At 42.2% G+C, this 9,769-nt stretch overlaps 1 pseudogene; it reads left to right on the plus strand.

Moving 5' to 3' along the window:
* Nucleotides 1-4,177: 4,177 nt before the first annotated feature.
* On the plus strand, nucleotides 4,178-4,357 carry LOC111979839 (U2 spliceosomal RNA; annotated as a pseudogene).
* The last annotated feature ends 5,412 nt before the right edge of the window (nucleotides 4,358-9,769 follow it).

Raw genomic sequence — 9,769 nt, forward strand, 5'->3', positions numbered from 1 at the left:
CGCTTTTATCGGCTCAGAGACTAAATCCCCAACCCAACCTCCACGGCCTGAGTGCTGCCCCCAGCACCTGAGTCCGGCCAACCCTGCTCGTGCTCTGAGTGCCCCCCGCCTTGGGGGAGGTGCACCTGGTGACCTTTTGACTTCCACAGTGAGTCCCAACCTGACTCACAGTCCCACCAGATGGGCGACCACCACCTAGCCTCCTACCTATCCAGAGCCCAATGTCTTATGCCTTCTACCCGCCTGCCTGGGTTCTCTCACGCTCTGTGTCTGGCCCCTGGCCCTTCTCCGTGCACATGTTAACCCGTTACTAAAGGAGGATGGTGGAGGAAGACGCCTTCCGTACCCGACAAAAGCTTGGATCAAGGGCTGACTTTCAATAGTGAGCTGCTCTGCTACGTACGAAACCCTGACCCAGAATCAGGTAATCTACAAGTGATTTAGCACCAGGTTCCCCACAAACATGCTGTGCGCATCAGGAGAGGGGCAGCAACTCCTCCGGCCGCACCCCAACCCCGTCACAAACGGATCTACTCACCTGCCAAAAGAGGCAGGCTATCCCGGGCCAACCGAAGATCCACGGCGCTATGGTATCGTTACATTTAGGGGGGATTCGGTCTTAGATGTGTTCAGTCATAATCCCACAGATGGTAGCTTCGCACCATTGGCTCCTCAGCCAAGCAAATACACCAAATGTCTGAACCTGCAGTTCCTCTTGTACTGAGCAGGATTACTATTGCAACAACACATCATCAGTAGGGTAAAATTAACCTGTCTCACAGTGGTCTAAATCCAGCTCACGTTCCTTATTAGTGGGTGAACAATCCAACGCTTGATGAATTCTGATTCACAATGATAAGAAGAGCCGACATCAAAAGATCAAAAAGTGACATCGCTATGAATGCATGGCCCCCACAAGCCAGTTATTGCTGTGGTAACTTTTCTGACACCACCTGCTTAAAAGCCATAAATTCAGAGGGATCGTGAGGCCCCGCTTTCACGGTCTGTATTCATACTGAAAATCAAGATCAAGCGAGCTTTTGCCCTTCTGCTCCACGGGAAGTTCCTGTCCTCCCTAAGCTTGCCTTAGGACACCTGCGTTACCGTTTGACAGGTGTACCGCCCCAGTCAAACTTCTCACCTGCCACTGTCCCCAGAGCGGGTCGCACCCGGGGCTCGCCTCCCCGCCTTACCGGGTAGGTGAAAAACGATAAGAGTAGTGGTATTTCAGCGGTGGCCGAGGCCTCCCACTTATTCTACACCTCTCATGTCTCTTCACAGTGCCAGACTAGAGTCAAGTTCAACAGGGTCTTCTTTCCCCGCTGATTCCGTCAAGCCCATTCCCTTGGCTGTGGTTTCAATAGATAGTAGGTAGGAACAGTGGGAATCTCGTTCATCCAGTCATGTACGTCACTAATTAGATGACAAGGCATTTGGCTACCTCAAGAGACTCTTAATTATGTCCCGCTGTTTACCCCCGCTTTATCAAATTTCCTCACTTTGACATGAGGGGGTCACAGCCACCCCGAAGGTGGTTTGACTGCGACCGCGAAGGGTAGAATGCTACGATCAGATATCATCAAATTGACAACCATTCGAGTCACGCTCTGTGGTATCATCAGAGGCTTTTCTGTTTTACAAACTGGACATCAGTTGCCGCTACTAACCTTCAGGGGACTTTAACTGAGTTTTTACACCCAATCGACATCAAGTGCCAGKGCAATACTTATAGACTTGAGAACCAAATACCTATCGCAGTATCTAGTGGCACCATCGACCGGGTGTCGGAAGAAGCAACAGAAAATAATCATCCCCTTTCAATCATTTGCTTGCTCAGTCAGCCCTCCGGGACAGAAACCTCTCCCCACTTCGAAGGGCATGAGCCAGATCCATGCAATGCCCTATCACTGTGGGGCCAATGGGTTTAGTCTCCGCCTCAAGTCTAGTGAGCGTAGAGGAGACCTCCCCACCTACAATGTATGGGGCAGGCGAGCGCCGTAGCTGGGGAGATCTACGAGAAGAGTCCGGCGCACGTCCAGAGTTGCCGCCACCAACTGCCGGAACCACCACCCCGACGAAGGGGGTGGTGTGTGTGGTTCCGGCAGTTGGTGGCGGCAACTCTGGACGAAGGGGTCTTTTTTGCCAACTTCCCTTACCTACATTGTTATAACATGCCAGAGGCTGTTCACCTTGGAGACCTGCTGCGGATATGCGTACGGCCCGGCGTGAGATTTACACCCTCTCCCCTGGATTTTCAAGGGCCAGCGAGAGCTCACCGGACGCCGCCGGAACCGACATTCTGAAAGTAGTTTGAGGTCAGTAGGTCACATTACCAAGGGGCTATTGGAATGGTAAACGTTGAAACATGTATGTAAAATCATGTGAGATGAAAATGGACATTCTGAACCTTGTTTGAGTCCAGGTCAACAGACGCCTCACGTCCTCAACTGGCAGCTTCATTAAATAGTACCCGCAAAACATCAGTCTAAACAGTGAAGAGGCGACTCTGGGATGCTGGCCTTCTAGGCAGAGTTCCTCTGTCCAGTGTCTGTGTTATTTTGCCCATCTTAATCTTTTATTGGCCAGTCTGAGATATGGCTTTTTCTTTGCAACTCTGCCTAGAAGGCCAGCATACCAGAGTCGCCTCTTCACTGTTGACATTGAGACTGGTGTTTTGCAGGTACTATTTAATAAAGCTGCCAGTTGAGGACTTGTGAGGCGTCTGTTTCTCAAACTAGACACTAATGTACGTGTCCTCTTGCTCAGTTGTGTACCGGGGCCTCCCACTCCTCTTTCTATTATGGTTAGAGCCAGTTTGCACTGTTCTGTGAAGGTAGTAGTACGAGATCGTTGTACGAGATCTTCAGTTTCTTGGCAATTTCTCACATGGAATAGCCTTAATTTCTCAGAACAAGAATAGAGTGACATGTTTCAGAAGAAAGTTATTTGTTTCTAGCCATTTTGAGCCTGTAATCGAACCCACAAATGCTAATGCTCCAGATACTCAACTAGTCTGAAGGACAGTTTTATTGCTTCTTTAATCAGAACAACAGTTTTCGGCTGTGTTAACATAATTGCAAAAGGGTTTTCTAAAGATCAATTAGCCTTTTCAAATTATAAACCTGGAGTAGCTAACACAACGTGACACTGGAACACAGGAGTGATAGTTGCTGATAATGGGCATCTGTAGGCCTATGTAGACATTCCGTAAAAAATCTGTCATTTTACTTAATTGACTGTAACGTTGTGAAATGAGCACCAATCGGGCTTGATAGCCAATGAGCTGGGCTTTACGGTAGTATGCGGAAACCCTGTATCTGTCGCACAATTTCTGTCGCGTTACGCGTTACGCAGATCTGTGAGTTATGAAGTTATGAAAACTGGGTGTTTTGCAAATGTTGAACTTACGATATGGCTACTAATACTGGAAAAGCTCAATCAAGTCCAAGTATACAGATTTTGGATGATATTCTTGCAGAAAAATGTAAAAGACAACAGCTAAAGGAGAGGACGCTAACGTTACATTAGACTGGTTTTAATAGTAGATATCGATTGGAGGGGTAAATGTTTTCTATTTATTAACGTATATGCACCATCGACACCCAAGGAAAGGAGGGAAATGCTTAACGACCTAGACGCTATTTTTATGACAAACAGACAGGTGTTTATGGGGGGAGATTTTAATGTGTCATATGACCGAGGTAATCTAGGAGGGCATCTTGTAAAAAGGTTCAATTTATAAAACAGGGCATTTGGAAAAGAATACAATTCGAAATAGATAAGTGGGGCATTGTATCAGTTAAACAGAGATGGAAAGGGATTTACCCTTCATTGTGAACGTTTTTATAGCTTATATATAATTATATTACATAAGTATAATTGAAATGTAGGCTAAGCCTTTGTACATATTTGATATACACTGAGGTTTATTCAGAGTTCACTTTGGCATATGTATATGCTTGTATTTATAGAATTGTTTGTATTGTTTTTGGAGATTGTTAGAGGCATGTTAAACTTGAATGTAATAATACTGGTCAGGTTCTGCAGAACAGCACTTTTTTGAGGAGTTTTGCTATTTTTATATTGTTACGGTACTTTTTCATACTTTTTTTATGAATCCATGTTATGTACAACGTAATGCAATGAATTTGTAATTGTATTTGAATGTGAAATGAAAATAACAATTATTTAAAAAAATAAAAAATCTGTTCTTATCAGTTTAATATCTGATACGTCCCCTATCTGGGGAACATATATTAAATTGATTTTTGGAATAGGGAGATGGAATAGGGGCTTCCTCCGTCCACTCCACGCATCGACCTGGTATTGCAGTACCTCCAGGAACGGTGCACCCCCTGTCGTTGTAAATATAAATCAGTCATTGATTCGTTTTTAATTTGTTAGGATCATAATCTATATTGTATTTTCAAAATGTGCAAGTTCATTTTAGTGTCAGTGATGGCTAGATAGTGCTGGTCAAGTCGGTCACCGTTATATTGACTTTGATAGCTGATGTGAATGTTGCGTTAATCTTAAAAAAAAAAAAAAATCGTCACATGCACGGGATACAGGGTGTAAACGGTACAGTGAAATGCTTAGTTGCAACCTCTCCTCAACGATCAAAAATATACACAAACAGCTAAGTAATAAAGTAGTTATAAAAATGGTTATGATTGGAAATATATACACAAGAAGACTATACAGTTTCAACTATGAAATGTGCTAAAGTCATGTACTGGTAACATGGACTGCCTCACATACCGGTAACGTTATCTGATGTATTTGTCTGAAGTCATTATTTGATAGGCCTGCTATTTTCACAAGACTCAAATATATGACTCAGCTGCCTGTGTTAAAGTAACTATGTCTGTTTATCCCATTGATTCTATTTCAATGATTTCACACTGCACTTTTTCAAGTGACAAAAACTTGATATAGTGTAGTAAGAGTTATTCCTTCACTTACGGCATTATTACATATCATATATACACAATACAGTCACTGGCTTACGGCCATACCAGTCTCAATACGCCTGGTCTCGGAAGCTAAGCAGGGTCGGGCCTGGTTTGTACTTGGATGGTACGCTGCCTAGGAATACCAGGTGCAGTAAGCTTTTTTGTCCAGCAGGGTGTACTCTTGTACTATTTAATCAGGGAGCAACTGTCTTTATGTATTAAAGTTTCTCTCAATCGGCTACAAGCATTTTTTGTAACAATGTTGTTGCTTTTCAAAACAGTCCACTAAACACACAACTTTTGCAAAACAGTAAATGCTTTTTGAAAATGTAGTTGTCTTTTTAATAAACATAACATTCCTAAAAAATATAATACCATCAAACTTGCAAATCCGTTCATCAAAAGAACACGACTGCCTGCAAAAAGATTGACACAACTATACTTATTTCTGGAGTGCAAGCAGACAAAACAGAAAGTTAGTCTGTCTTTTAAAAATCCCAGTAGATCCATAAATGTTCTTTGCAGTCACTAAATGATGATGATCAAAACTGGAAGTACAACGATACAAACGTGCAGAATTATGGGCAATTACTCTCCTTTTATGCATATTTCACCAAACAATTTCATTCACATTAAATTTGATTACTGATAAATGAAAAAATATATATATTTGCACATTGTGTGCGTGATTCATTCATCAGTATCATCACAATCCAATTCCATGTATTCAATGCATAGGCTGGTTTGCTCATAGTTTTGTAGACTTTCCATTTCCGTACAGAAACACAATCCACAATAGAAATAAGGAAAGCTGAATACAACAGGGGAACACAACTGATATGAATGTATAGGCCTCAATCCACACCAAAGCAAAGCTCAATAATGGAAGGTCACATGTTGGAGATGATGACATAGCAGTCAGCCAAAGTTGTAGCCTACATTGTGTGTGAATTTGAACTGTATTGTTGTGTACAACATGTGCTAACATAAGTAGACACAAATCCTATGGCCCACAAGGATGTGCCTGCAGTCTCTTGGACCTTCACTGGGACCTCTTCATCTGCAGACAGGCTCTTGGACCGTCACTGGGACCTCTTCATCTGCAGACAGTCTCTTGGACCTTCACTGGGACCTCTTCATCTGCAGACAGGCTCTTGGACCTTCACTGGGACCTCTTCATCTGCAGACAGGCTTTCACAGCTCTCCATATCTGAGGACAGACATCACAAAGAAACAGGCTTCATTATATTCCAATTAGACAGCCCTGACTATTATATCTCTGTCTGTCTTCATAGTTTTCCTTTTCTGACAGCTGGAGCAGAAAATCCTTTCACCCTCTTCCATTACTGTTATCTACAAACGCATTTGGATTATGAGTTTTTAATTTACAATGCTAAATAGGTGAACATTAAGATAACAAGCTAATATGGCGTTAGCTAGCTGATGATATTTAACTTCACTCTAGTATGTAAAGTTGCTAGCGAGCAGCTCATCAGCCTACACACAGTGGCCTGACTTACTTGAATATCGTCATGCCCGCTTCTGGTCAAAACCTACCGTGAGTCGAACCAAAAGTCCACACCGCACGCACACCTCTTCTCAGTCTGCGGCGCACTGGAGCAGCACCTGGGATCAGTTGAATTGCCTCATGGGGTACAAACAAAGGATCCAATTCAGGAAAGTTGTATTTCAGGTTGAAATGCTGGTGAGTGACCGCCGATCCAATAGCCAAAAGTTATTTTCAGCTGTAGGTAATAATGCAAGAAACGTTCTGAACTAATAATGCAAGAAATAACCCCTCCCCCCAAAATAAATACTACAAAGTTGCTTAGCAGCAAGGAACAGGGCGTCCATGTATATCGGTGCCATCTTGAAAACCACATGAGTACATGCATCCATCATGCCTCGTGTCAACATTGCAGGCTGGTGGTGATGGTGTGGAGTGTGTTTTCATGGCACATATTGGGCCCTTGATAAAAGTTGAGCAATGTTTGAATACCACAGGATATCTAAACATCATTGCCAATCAGGTGCATCCCTTCATGGCAGCAGTTTATCCATCTGCAAATCTATTTTTTTCAGCAGGATAATGTCCCATGCCACAAGGCTAGGATTGTCCAGGAATGGTTCCATGAACATGACAGTGAATTCAGCCAACTACCAGCCAAATTGACACAAGTGTGGGAAGCATTGGAGTCAATAAGGGCCAGCATCCCTGTAGAACACTTTGGACACCTTGTAGAGTCCATGCCCCGATGAACTGAGGCTGTTCTGAGGGCAAAAGGTGGTGCAACTCAGTATTAAGGTGTTTCTAATGATTTGTACACTCAGTGTCTATTGAGACACATTACAGACAATAGCCTACAAGTAGCAAAACAGAACTCACTTGATTGACAATTAAATGTATTTCAACATTGAAATAGGCCTATAGGCTACTGTTTATACACTACGTTGGCAAAAGTATGTGGACACCCCTTCAAATTAGTGGATTTGACTATTTTCACCACACCCGTTGCTGACAGGTGTATAAAATTGAGGTACACAACCATGTAATCTCCATAGACAAACATAGGCATAAAGAATGGACTTATTGAAGAGCACAGTGACGTTCAATGTGGCACCGTCATAGGATGCCACCTTTCCATAAAGATACTTCCAATAGACGCCCCCAGAGAAGCCAATTTTCAAAATGAAAAAAAAGAAAGTTTCGTTATCACCTTTGTGCCAAACATATCAATGGAATTTGTCCATGAATTGTCTTCAAGGCCGATTTTCTTTTCTTCCCCTCCACAATGTTTTATATTCATGCTATTACATGGAATAGCTTGTGCTGCACGCGGAAGGAAAAACAATGGTAATAATTTACGCGCTCTCGTCCAGAACCTGCTCATTCAATGTGATGGGTTCCTGACATTGGAATATGAGACAGACTGACTGAAGTAAATGGATAGTCCAGGATCTGCTGTTTGTATGTGGCTGCTTTGAAAGTGAACTGTGTTTGTGTGTGATCAAGGGTGTATTCATTCCGCCGATTCTGTTGAAAAACTTTCCTTAAATGGAAGTAAACGAAACTAAGATAAACATACCGGAATTTGTCCAYTAGAAACTCTTGTTTGCAACTGTTGGACTAATGATTACACCCTAGATCAGCTAGATACAGGCAAGAGTGTGCAAGGTGGTATTGAATGTGTCAATGTCACCTTGATTACTCAAATTTCTCTCGACCTACATTGTAAACTTTCATTCATAGGCTAGGTTGTAGCAACCTCTTGATGGGTATAGGGAAAATTAGAGTATCATGTAGTAGCCTAAACTTATCGATGTTACATTGAGCTGGGTGAATGGCATATGAATGATAGTCATCCAATATGCTGTTATAGAAATAAGGCCATATTCATAAAAAAAAAGACCTGTCCTCACTTGTCTTAAAGGCACAGACCGCCACTGACATTTACTAATGGGCTCCTGAATCTGGAACTAGCAAGATGTCAGCCTCCTTGAATAGGAGAATCTGACCGTGAGTAGATTACGTTCAAAACAATGGTCGGCCATCTTGGAGGCTGTTTCTAGTTCTTATTATAACTCAATGCATTGCTGGCTTCCACCATTTTAATGTAGTCAACTGGGTGGTACTTCCAACTTCATTGACTGATCCCTCGTGACCCGGTTGGAATCTCCAGCTGGCTCATCAGTAGGGATTATGCTGAGCCACGGGGCACCGGTCTATGGCCCGTGATGTAAACAGTAACAGGCAAATGTGGCAAGGGATTAGCGCCCTTCTCAAATAGCAACAGTAATCTGCGCCTTTCTGTCATTTTGTCAACAAGGTGCATCATCCAGAAACATCTCTTTTCCATCAAATATTTATTWGAATTTTTTAAACCAGGTTTCATTGGGAAGGCAGATAAAGCTTTAAAAAAAAAATCAAAATCAATAACTTTTTCATGTGAAAACACAGAATCCTACTCATTACTCCAAGTGCTTAATTACATCACTTTTGTTTGGAGCCAATTTAGCTGTGGGCTTTGAATGTGGCACCTGGCCAAAAACAAAACGAATGCCATCAACCATTTACCCCGTGTCTAAACACGCCTATCGGGAGGCCCATGCCCAATTAATCGAATCCCTCAATGCCGCTGCGCATTCTGTCACAGACGCATTATGACACAGATACAAAGATGAGTTCTCTATCTATCTCTTATGGCCGCGCACATTGTTAGAATTGTGCTGTGAAGAGATGCTTTTTTCTCCGTTTCTAGTATTATCTTACAGGTAGGTAATAGCACGTTTAAACTATCTAAAATCGAAAGAACATGATGTCATGCAATAGGTTACAAATCCGTCAAAAGATTGCAGGTTTTATGTTAAATTTGTGTCGTGATAAAACGATTTTACAAGTCATATAGCTTGAGATTTTGGGTTTGTCTGATAATGTACACATTTCGTCAAATAATTTAAAATATTCAATGTATTTGAGATTTCGAGTTCGGTTTTTATGTTTGTGTGTTTTGTTTAGTTAAAATCTCACGAGTGGAAAATGGCGCACCGCTGTCTTCGCGTTTAAAGTCCAAATAGAAGCAATGACCCGATCATATATTTATTAGTTGTGCAGTATAATTAATTAATATACATGGGTTCTAACCTGAACCATATATTATTATTAATGTTACAATTTATGCTCCCCGCATATATAATACCACTAACACAAGATCGTAATTACACATGGGAGTTTACTGCACGCTAGTAAGTAAGAAATGGTGCGCACCAAATTTGATTCACTTTGTGGAAAACGCTGTGAGGATTTTTTCTTCCAA

This window comes from Salvelinus sp. IW2-2015, linkage group LG19, assembly GCF_002910315.2.
Source record: "Salvelinus sp. IW2-2015 linkage group LG19, ASM291031v2, whole genome shotgun sequence".
Lineage (NCBI taxonomy): Eukaryota > Metazoa > Chordata > Actinopteri > Salmoniformes > Salmonidae > Salvelinus > Salvelinus sp. IW2-2015.